Here is a 12,157-nt window from a genome sequence, read left to right on the forward strand (position 1 = left end):
ACATAGACGCATTTTTAGACGCTCTACATAATATTTTTTATTAATTAAAGCAGAATTTTGTGTGGTTGAACAGAATGCTGTGTATGTTGTGTATGCTATGTAGTTACAAGAATCCCATTTCCACATTGTGCAATTCAATTCTTACAGCCAACCGCATTTTAATTACCACGATTGCAAGCACGTCTATAGCCGATGATTACAATTTCGAATAAAACATTACAACTCCAAAACGTTTAGTTCACAAGGCATTAATTGATAGAACGTTGCACAAGGAAATTGAAAGCCAAAAAAATAAAAGGAGTGTATATTAATTCATAGCTCAAAAAGTGCTTGTATGTACATATAGCACGAAGCCAAGCCACGTCCTATGGCTTCAAGTACAAAAAATAAGAGGAGTGTATATACAAGAGAGGCACGAATCCAAGCTAGTGGCTTCAAGTACAAAAAAGAGTAGCTAGCACTACTTCTACGACTAATCTAAGTTCTCTACGTCCTCGCTCCCTTCTTCACCCCCTTCTTCGCTCCCTTCTTCCTCATCTTCTTCCTCCTGATTAGCTGCAAGGCCTTGTAAATGAGGATGTTTAAAAAATCAAATCTTTACTTACAATATTGACATTATTTAATAATTACTTTCAAATACTTGGGGGGCGCTCCAGTAGTCTAGATATACTGCTCCTTAGTAATCAACCCATCATCATAGAAGTGCCTCCATGTATCTCCTCTACGATGGTGGTGGTGGTAGATGTCTCGACTGGAGTAGGGTACCTACCCATGATATCAAGCTGCAAGATGACAATTTGCGGAGGGGTTAGTACAAAGAAACAACCTCCTAATAAACTACATAAACAATATAATTTGAGATCGATACTCACAAATTGGGCCTCCCATGATTCAACACCCCCTGCTCCAAAATGCACGCTTTCATATTGCTCCATTTGGATCCTTCGTGCCTCCACGTGTTGCAGATTGGGGTCCACCTTCGCTGCCTTCATTGCTTTCTTCCATTCATGCTTGTGAGCAGTGTGGGGTTGGCCCCTTGGTGGTTGACCTCCCTCGAGCCTAGCAAGCTCGGCTAGTGCCTGCCTCTTAAGCAAATATCTTTTATTGCTAAGTATCGTAACAATCTTTGACTTGGCCCATTTATATGTGAACTGAACATTGGGGGGATTGGGATACCTAGAGCAAAGAGCAGCGAGGGTCTCATCAGCCAACTTTTTTGGATGGTCTTTGTAGTGAATAAAGCAATCTCTATAGTTGTTAGCAATTACAGAGCACATGAAGGCCATGATGTCCTTCCCCCATGCATCCATAAAGATGCCTTTTATCTGAGTGATGTCATAGAAGATCGTGCCATCACCCTCTAGCACGTCTGCATCATCTAAATCATCCCCGTCCCCACCACTACCCCCCCCAAAGCACTGTGCCATGCATCCCCCACTGCTCTCCCTTCTACTACGCCTGTACTGCCCTATCGTGTCGAGCTAGTACGCTGGCCACTCGTAGCTGGAGAAGCGACTCTCGACTGCACGGGAGTACGCTGGTCACTCGTAGCTGGAGAAGCGACTCCCGATGGCACAGGAGTACGCCGGTGGCTCTGCGAGGCAGAAGGACCTCCTGATCACAGGGGGGGAGAAGGGGCTCGGCTATATAGCCAGTTGGGTTGTCTCGACTCTGCTAGGGTAATCTCAGCTGGTGTGGGATTGCGGTGGTTTGGAGTCTGTATTGCCAACTCCTGGGGGGTGTTTGTAGTACCCATCATGTATGTGTATAACTCCACAGGAGTGGGAGGGTGCCCCAAAAGGTTATATAACTCTCGAAAGATGGCATCCTGAAGATCAGGTGAGGCTGAAGATCTTCCTGGCCACATGATGAACTGAAGAAAAGAAAAGAAGATTATTACCATCGAGCATGCCCTTGTCACGAGATGCAAAAGAAAAAATAGAGTGGCAGCCTGACATTGAGCAAGCATTTACAGACTCCTACATTCTTTGAATTAGAGTGATAGAAATTTGTATCTGCTTGCTCAATGTCACGCTATTGAAGCTTCACATGGGGAAAGAGAGGAGAAAGGAGAGGAAAAGAGAAGGAAAGAGAAAGAGATAAGAGAGAAAAAGAGAGACAAAAAGAGAAGGAAAGAGAGGAGAAAAGAGAGACAAGGTGAAGGAAAGAGAGAGAAGACGAGCGGAGATAAGAGAGGAAAATTACCACGAAAAGAGAAGGAAAGATAGGATAAAAGAGAGAAGGAAAAAGAGAGAAAAGGTGAGGATAAAAGAGAGAAAAAGAGAGAAGAAAAGAGAGGAGAAAAGAGAGGAGGGAAAGAGAGAAAAAGAGAGAAGGAAAGAGATGAGAAAAGAGACGAAGAGAGAAGGAAAGAGAGGAGATTAGAGAGAAAAAGAGAGATGAAAAGAGAAGGAAAGAGAGGATAAAAGAGAGAAGGAAAAAGAGAGACAAGGTGAAGTAAAGAGAGGAGAAAAAAGAAAGGAGATACGAGAGAAAAAGAGAGGAAAAAAGAGAAGGAAAGAGAGGAGAAAGGAGAGGAAAAGAGAGGAGAAAAAGAGAGAAAAAGTGGGGATAAAAGAGAGAAAAAGAGAGGAGAAAAGAGAGGAAAATAGAAGAATGAGAGGAGAAAAAAAGAGAGAAAAAGAGAGGAGATAAGAGAGGAAAATTACCACGAAAAGAGAAGGAAAGAGAGGATAAAAGAGAGAAGGAAAAAGAGAGAAAAGGTGAGGATAAAAGAGAGAAAAAGAGAGAAGGAAAAAGAGGAGAAAAGAGAGGAGGGAAAGAGAGAAAAAGAAAGAAGGAAAGAGATGAGAAAAAAGACGAAAAGAGAAGGAAAGAGAGGAGATAAGAGAGAAAAAGAGAGATGCAAAGAGAAGCAAAGAGAGGATAAAAGAGAGAAGGAAAAAGAGAGTAAAATAGAGAGTGCAATCCCTTTCTTTAATCATGCTTTCCCTTTCCATCATTCATGCAATCCCTTTATTCAATCATGCAATCCCTTTCCATCATTCATGCAATCCCTTTCTTCATTCATGCAATCACTTATTTCCATCATTCAATATGCAATCCTTTTCTTGGAAGTGGAAGTGGAAGTGGAAGGGGAAGGGGAAGGGAAAGAGAAGGAAAAGGAAGGGGAAAGGGAAGAACACACAAGACTGTCGGAGCGCATTTATAGATGCATCTAAGAGCACATCTATAGATGCAGCTGTCTATTTTTCCAAAAGACAAACGCATCTATAGATGCGCTGTTAGATGCATCTATAGATGCACTCTGACATATGCCTTTTTCTAAGAAATTGAAAAGGACATGCGTCCGACCCCAAAAAGAACAACACTAGTAGCAAAAACATCCGTTCCCTGCATACGACAAAGGACGAATCCAAAGAGAGCAACTTCCAAAGAAGATCAACCATTAAGAGACTTACCTTGGATAGAGGTATGGAAGCTTCTTGTCCTTCTTCAAAGCTGCTTCTCTTTCTTGTCTTCCTTGTTCACCCTCTGCTTCTCTTTCTTCTCTTCCTTGTTCACCCTCTTCTCTTGTGTGCTTAGGGATGATTGTGTAAGCCTAGAGATGAGTGTGGGTGCTTCGAGATAAGTGTGGATGCTCAGAGCTGTGTCTGTTAATAGGAAAGCAAGCCGCATGACGTTAAAAGTATGTGAAGAAAAGCAAGCGTGCTAAAAGTAGGTTTGAAAATCAGCTCGTAGTCTACGCCTCTAAAATCGCAACTAACTGCGTGTCTAATAGTGCGTCTAAACGTGTGTCTATCAATGCATCTACACTACGTTTTAGACACGCCTATAGACGCGCTCCACAATACAGACGCGGTTTTAGATGCTCCATAGAGTTTTGACATTTACAACTCATGCAAGAACACATTTTGTGGGTTCTTTATCTGTAGGATGTCTTCATCTTCAACAAGTAGCTCCAGTGAGGATGAATCCACTACAAGGTATAGGTCCTTTTTCGATGAAAATACCGACCTTTTTTACAGCTCTAGTGAGGATGAATCCACTAGAAGGTATAGGCCCTTTTCCGACGAAAATACCAACCTTTTTTACACTAAAAAGTTTTTTTTTTGACGGGTGCAAAAGTTGCTATTTTTATCACGATAAACATCGAAAAAGAACAGTTTCTATATAAGCGTCACTATATAGCGACGCTGGTAAATGTCGCTATATAGCAACACTATTAATCATCGCTATATAGAGACACTGGTAAACGTCGATATATAGCGACGATCAACAAAAGCTTTAAAAAAAATAGCGGTGATACAAAATGGCTCAAATGAACGGAGCGACAAAAGCATCTATATGTTGAAGATATACAACATTGTTTGTTACAAAATTACCCTTTCGAAAAGGGTGATACAAAATCGCTCAAAAGAGCCGATAACCAAAACCATATACATGGCGAAGTATATGCAAACTATTACTAATACTACTACTACTGCTCATCGGAATTGTCATCGTCGTCGTCCTTGTCCTGGCCCTCGTGAGCTGCTGCACCTAATCCGTGGTCCTCGTGAGCTGCTGTACCTGATTCCTGGCCCTCGTCAGCTGTGGCTAATCCCTGGCCCTCATTGAAGCCATGTAAGCCTAATCCCTCATCATCATCACCGCTCACCTCCACTGATGGGACGTTCGAGCTTGCACTCTAAAGAGTAAAACCATATTAATTGGAGATTAGATTGGAACTTAAAGAATAAAATAGTTTAAAAAGTGAGATAACAAGTAGGAGTAGACTTATACCATGTGAGCAGCCACTTCAGCCCAATCGACCGTCACCCCCATTGCCTCCTGCTCAATAAACCACAGCTTTGTTCCTACACAAAACGCGCATCTCATCTCTGAGTTTGTAGGAAGGAGACCCATCGAGGCTTGCTGTGGGTCCAATTTACGAGAGTTATATAAAGTGCATGCAATATGTAGTAAAACAAATAGAACAATACATTAAATGAGAAGAAGTAGACTTACCAGGTTGCCTCGAATGCAACCATCCGCCTGCACCAAAGTGTGAAGTACCTACGGAGTCCAGCCATCTCTTCTGAATAGCCCTCCTCTAACCCTCGAACATTTCGGGATGGTCCCTGTTCTGCTTCTTGAAAAAATTCCAATCAGCTTTGTCTGCCTAGCTAGGTTTAGCCCTCCCCTTTGTGATGGATGTATGCAAGGTTGACCTACGATGCTTCAAGACCAAACCCATGCGCTCTCGCATGTAATTCTCATTGAACTCCCAATTTGGGGGGTTTGGGTATTGTCTTTTCAATTCATCGATGAATGCTTGTTTCTTTCCATCATCTTGGTACCGCCAGTCAGTAGCTATGCCACTTTTGAAGTGGTGGCTCATCAACCACCTCATGGTGGCCATCACTGCTTTGCCATTTTTATCTTCTATTATCTCTCCCCAGCAGCCATGATTTGATAGGAGAGGGTAAGGAGGACTCATGGTAGTGGCAGAGTAAAAGCGGGTGGTGTTACTGCGAGAACTTCCGGAGCGAGGAGTAGTAGTGGGAGTAGGAGAGGGCAAGGAACCTTACTAGTACTGGGTCTCGGGACCAAGTGGAGACCTGTAGGGATGTGAGTGTGCTGACTCATCTACATCTCCCGAGTTAGCACAACATAAGCGACCCCTCCTACTCTTCCTTCCCTTATGTGGGGCATGCCTAGGTGATGATCCCTCAATCGAAGGGGCTAGAGGGGACTATAGAATCCCGTAGGATAGAATAGATGCATCTTGCAAGAGGTGTGAGAGCACAATGAAAGCAATATGTTGTTCTCTATTATAGATTGTGAGAGAGAGGACTCTCTCTTATAGAAAGGGGGAGAAGGTAATACCTTCCCTACATAAGTGGCAATCAGCCCCTACATGAGTGGGAATCAATCCCTACATCAGTGGGATTGCCTTTGTCTTACATCATCACTTAGGTCACACACTAGACACATCATAGCACTTGATGTGCCTTTACAACACACACAAACACACATGTGACTCCCCTAGATGCACACATGCACCATAGAGCAAGCCCTTGATCATACTTATCCCAACATACCCCCCCTCAAGGGGTTGCCTCTTGCAGTGTCAAGGATACATCTAGTCTCATAGTTTCTCATTCCATCTCATGGTGGTCAAGGATTAATCTATGGCTAGGATCTCATGCTAGCAAGGGTTCCCAAGGGTGTGAGGTTCACAGAAATGGGATAGTCAAAACACATATTACATGGCCTACATCATATGGTGACCAGAGGTGATTTACATAACATATTCTTTTTGGAGTACTACTCCAGGCAGAGAACCTCAAAATTTGACCGAGTGATGATAAACAAAAAAGACAAAGTGCCTAAAAAGCATAGTCTTCATTTTCTTCATTTGCTGATGGAGTTCTTCCTTTAGCCAGATTTGCTTTGTTGTTGAAGTAGTCCTTCTTCAAGAAATGCTTCATTCTCTTTGTTGTTCTTCATGGAATAACACATTCCCTTTTCCAATTGTAGGCAAAGGAACAAGATATATTTGAAGCACATCCCTTCATCAATGTGGTGAAAGTATGAGCCACTTAATCCCAAAGCTATGATAGCAAGAGCCTTCTTGTCTTTGATCAACCAATTAGCTTTTTCTTTTGTAGACTTATTTCCATTCACAACATTCCATATCTTCTTTTTCATAAGCATAAACTCAGCTTTTGTTTGCCAAGTATGGAAACTAGTTCCATTAAACTTATCAGAAAAGGTCTTAGCTTCCATGGCAAGGTCTTACCCGAGGGAAATGTCTAGTGCCTTACAAGTGAAAATATGAGCAATAAAAAATATTCCTTCAAAGTACAAGCATTTAGTGTAGCAAAGACTTGTAACCAAATTCCATACTACAAAACATAATGGAAATGATGCTGTCACTTGTATGCTTCATAGAGGTGGCTAAATGAAAGTATTCCAAGCAAATCTAGGTATAGCAACTTAAAGAAAAGCTGTAGCCACAGTTGTACTGATGCTATTCAACATTTTAAAACATCAGAAATGCTAAAAAAGCATCTAATGTAGCATCAAACTCACAACATTGTCAAACTTGTCCAAAACAGAGACCAAAACTTGGAGGGTGCAATTCTCACAGCTCATAGCTCTATTTAAGGGGATTTTTATGCAAGAAGAAGGGCCTTATACTAGAGAAGGGCTACCAGCAAGGAGGGGCGAAATGTTGCGCCAGGTCGCCCTATAGATACTTGAGAAAACCATTTGGTTTTTTGGCATTTTCTCCTCCATCTCTTGTCCAAATGAGCTCAAATTTTAGTAGCAGCTTGCCCTCAGTGTCGTCCAGCATAAGCTCAGAGGAATTTGTAGATAGGTAAGTACAGAGGCGGCATTGCGTGAAATTTTGTCAGAGAGTGTGAGTGTTGGCGTTGCGCGTACAGTCAAAATTTCTTTGAATGCTTGCAGCTGGAAGTTTGCCCATACGTGAGGAGTTTGCAGCTCAAAGGGTTTGGCAAAGTTCGCTTGAAGGTAGAGAACAGAGCTCTCAAATATTTTGGGAAGAAGGAGGAAAAATGGAGAAGATGAAGAAGCTTGTAGTTTATGCTAGAGATAGCATCTAATGCTAGGCTAGGCTAGATCTAGAACCTAATGCTCTGATACTAATTGTAGAATCCCGTAGGATAGAATAGATGCATCTTGCAAGAGGTGTGAGAGCACAATGAAAGCAATATGTTGTTCTCTATTATAGATTGTGAGAGAGAGGACTCTCTCTTATAGAAAGGGGGAGAAGGTAATACCTTCCCTACATAAGTGGCAATCAGCCCCTACATGAGTGGGAATCAATCCTTACATCAGTGGGATTGCCTTTGTCTTACATCATCACTTAGGTCACACACTAGACACATCATAGCACTTGATGTGCCTTTACAACACACACAAACACACATGTGACTCCCCTAGATGCACACATGCACCATAGAGCAAGCCCTTGATCATACTTATCCCAACAGGGACGGCTGAACAGTAGGTCCAGTTGTCAGTGTAGGAGAGGGATTTAGGGAGGTCCATTGGGATAGTAGAGAGAAGAATCTCGCTACCTTCGCATCGATCATTTGTGCCACAAACTCATCGGGACTCCCGACAAAGCCATGGGCTGCTAGCAAAGGAGTTCCCCGAGGGGTAGTCACAGTGCTATGTCCGAGAGGAGTCGGGCCAGGGGTAGTCGCAGGGGTAGCCCCATGAGGTGTCACCCCCTGAGGTGTCAATTGAGGGGAATCAAAGTCCTCTAGAGAATAGAGATCATGATGTCTTCTCCTACCAGGGTTTTCGTACTCGTCGGATGTGCGACGTAATCCCATGTCTAATTTGGGGGGATTGGACAAACGTAGACACAAACACGAAAACAAAAAATAAAAAACAAGAGCGGATAAGAAGCAGAAAGACAATTGATTACTTGAACAATTATGAAAGAGGGAAAAGAGAAGGAAGAGGAAAAAATAAGAGAAGGAAGAGGGGAAAAGAGATTGAAAGAGGCATAGACATAGGCTTATGAGAAGAAGAGAAAAAGAGAGGAAAAGAGCATAAGCATAGGCAAATACATATGCTTATGAAAAGAGATTGAAAGAGGGAAAAAGAACCCAATATGCATAAGAGAAAAAAAGAGAGAAAGCATAAGCATAAAAGAAGAAAAGAAGGGAAGGGAAGGGAAGGGAAGGAGAAGGGAAGGAGAAGGAGAAGCACAAGCATAAGCATAGGCATAGGGAAGGAGAAGGAGAAGCATAAGCATAGGCACATGCATAGGGGAAAAGAGGGGAGAAGAGATTGAAAGAGGGGAGAAGGAAGAGGGGAAAAGAAGAGAAAAAGAGCATAAGCATAGGCAAATACATATGCTTATGAAAAGAGATTGAAAGAGGGAAAAAGAACCAAATATGCATAAGAGAAAAAAAGAGAGAAAGCATTTGCATAAGAGAAAAAGGGAGAAAGCTTATGTTTATGCTTATGCATAAGCATATGAGCATATGCTCATGCATAAGCATAAGCATAAGCATAGGCATAGGCATAGGCATAAGCATAGGCTTATGAAAAGAAGAGAAAAAGAGAGGATAAGGGAAGGGAACGAGAAGGAGAAGGAGGAGACATATGCTCATGCATAAGCATAAGCATAAAAGAAGAAAAGAAGGGAAGGGAAGGAGAAGGAGAAGCATACGCATAGGAAAGGAGAAGGGAAGGAGAAGGATAAACATAAGCATAGGCATAGGCATAGGCATAAGCATAGGGGAAAAGAGGAAGCATAGATTGAAAGAGGGGAGAAGAGATTGAAAGAGGGGAGAAGGAAGAGGGGAAAAAAAGAGAAAAAGAGAGGAAAAGAGCATAAGCGTAGGCAAATCCATATGCTTATGAAAAGAGATTGAAAGAGGGAAAGCTTGATCAACCTTGTGACATGTATGGAGCAAATGGCATTTTTCCAGAAGAGCCATGTGCTAAAGATGAGTTCTGGTTGGCACCAACCAAGCTGAGGGATCTTATGAGCATGAAGACCCATTCCATTGGACTACGAAGAGTTCCATGAAGTTGACCTTGGAGGATAGGATGATATGGATGATAATGATTTGGGTTATTGTTTACAAGGGAATGAAGAGAAAAATGATTTTCCTTTTGACCAAGGTGGACATAGTTGGTAAAGGGAGTTGTTGTGGAAGAAACCTATGATGGTTGCTTGTTTCGAGGCAAATCTTTTATGTAACATTGCAATCCTCTTCTCTCGCAATCCTCAAGCTATTTGGCTACTACTCCGGTCTTTCCCGCTACTATTGCATGGCTCCCTTGCTCCAGGATGGCATCGGGAAGGTTGAGCACCAGTACTATCACTTGTACTCTTGGAGGCCTTAGGATGGATATGAAGGCCGGCCTGTTTGGGTAGGGGAAGTTTTGGGTAGACTTTCCCATGATGTGGAAAGAAGAAGAAGATGATGATGATGAAGAAGAAGAAGATGAAGAAGACAAAGAAGCTAAGGGTGTTTACACACTTGCTCGCTCGATGGCATGCCCTTCACCGCCCATGGTGGAGATTCATAAAAGCATGGGCGACAGCCATAGTGTGTAAATGCCTTAAGAGCTCATGTAACTAGTAGCGCATGACCAATCCTTCCTATACTATGTTCACTTTTGGCTAAGGTGGTTATTGTTATATTGGTGCTCATGGTCAATATGATTGCATTATCATCCTTAACGAACTTTTTTTAAATCCCCAAGGAATCGATCAATAATATCAAGTAACATTATTCTAAACCCAATCTTTTAAATATAATTGCTAATTTGGAACAATAATCTAATTTTAGCATTTTGTTAGAGGAAGTAAGAAAACAAGTAGAAAAAATTTGGTGGTAGACAAAGAGTAGCACTTAATCCCAACAAATACACGAGTAAGGGATTGGTAACATATAAATATTAGGGGTTATTTTTTGTGGTAGACAAAGCTTAGCACTTTTTGAAAATTGAATCCCAACAAATACACAAGGGATTGGTAGCATGAGTTCTCCTTTCAATAGCATGTGAGTAATGATCATTGTGACCTTTAAGATATAATGAGATGGACTACACCCACATAAATGTTGGTATTATGGTTCGTCAATTTGCATCCATCATGGTTGTTTCTTTGATTCCATAGTGGCCACTCACTGTCAAGGACATGTAATTAAAAAAAGATCTGGTTAGGTAAAATCATAAGTTTATAGAAAATGTGAAATGAGAATGTTTTAAAAAGTCTCTTCGGAGACATCAAATAAAATTTGAGCAATACAAAGAGGATTAGCATGGCCCTTGCATAAGGATGACACACACAAATCGAGAAAGCTTTCTTTAAAAAATTCCACACGTGATGTATGGGGAGAGGTGGCACACTTCCTCTCTAGTTACGGCAAGCAGCCTAGGGAGAAGTTTGGGTTTTTTTATCTCTCATTGAACCACTTGTCACAATCATGAACGTTGATTTTATGCAAATCTAACAGTGCGAATTTATTTAACTTTATTTTATGATGCAAGTGCAAAAGCAATAGCTAAGCTTTTCACTAAAAGTATGAGAAGCTTTTCACCATATGGGAGAAAAGCATAGAAGTGTTTTTCTCATAAATAGTATTTTCCCTGTTTTGAACTAACAGTGGAGAGGTCTGCTCCTTGTAGTGTCTTTAACCAACCTTGACAAGTTTGCAAGGTAAGATTTTAGGCCAATCTATGAGCATTAGTTTTTGTAGTTGTTTCATTATGGTTTTGAGGTTTCTGTGGTGTCGTTTGTTAATTTTTGGAGCCATCTTGTGCTCAAGGTGCTGCAGTCCTTTATATGTAAGGAAATTTTGACCCTCGTATATAGTAGATGCGAGCTAGCACTTGACACTCAGGATGGGAGTCAGAGAATCAGCTGAGCTTCTGTCTCCCTCTACACTTCCACCCCTTCTCCCTATATCTTGATCATCTCCTTTTCCTTCCCCCACCCTGCCTCCACCACAATCGTTGAACAGTTCCCTTGTCGTGCAATATTTCTGCTGCCGTTTGCATTTGCATTTACAAAATGCGGCCTAGCTACTCCATGGAAGATCTGCTACACTAACTACACAACATTATTAGATGTGTAGAAAAGTCTCACAACTTCAAGTTCGCAATTCTTAGGGGACTCACCAATGGTGATTGGGTAAGTCCTCTTTGGGTTTTCGTTGGCACCAACATGAGGAGGGTGTATTGAAACTAGTAGAATCTATGAATTGGGTGCAACAGCGACAGTAGAAATAGGTAGAGGCAACTTTTTGTGTATGAGAGGATAAGGCTTTATGACGTAGATGGCGCATTAAGGATGATGAAATTTTTGAAGGGAGAACAGTAGTTGAAAGCTATTGGTCTTAGTTAGTCAATCTCCACGGCGATTGAATGTCCTTGATATGATTGTGTATAGGCTATGCAAGAGGAGGCAACAACCTGGATGGATTGAAAGCTGATTGATGCACGGATAAGATCTACAAAACGGTAACGATACAAGACACATACAACTGCTGAATGTATGACGGAGAGATGTAGACAGATTTTAGCTTTGCCTTGTCGCTATGGCCATTTATCCAACGATCCAAGTTCCAATCCACCCAAAGATGCTCAAGAGTTTGCTCTTATATAGCATCATCATCATCATCCGATAGAGCTTGCTAAATTTTAAATT

The 12,157-nt window shown here is 41.7% G+C and overlaps 1 non-coding gene across 1 annotated transcript; it reads left to right on the forward strand.

Annotated features, from left to right (window-relative positions):
• Positions 1–10,719: 10,719 nt before the first annotated feature.
• On the forward strand, positions 10,720–10,818 carry LOC147896836 (U6 spliceosomal RNA). The gene has a single exon (XR_015541841.1). It is a non-coding gene; the product is annotated as a U6 spliceosomal RNA (small nuclear RNA).
• Positions 10,819–12,157: the final 1,339 nt, after the last annotated feature.

Source organism: Dipteris shenzhenensis, chromosome 11, assembly GCF_047967505.1.
Source record: "Dipteris shenzhenensis isolate YYH24624 ecotype China chromosome 11, Dip_SZ_1.0, whole genome shotgun sequence".
Classification (NCBI taxonomy): domain Eukaryota; kingdom Viridiplantae; phylum Streptophyta; class Polypodiopsida; order Gleicheniales; family Dipteridaceae; genus Dipteris; species Dipteris shenzhenensis.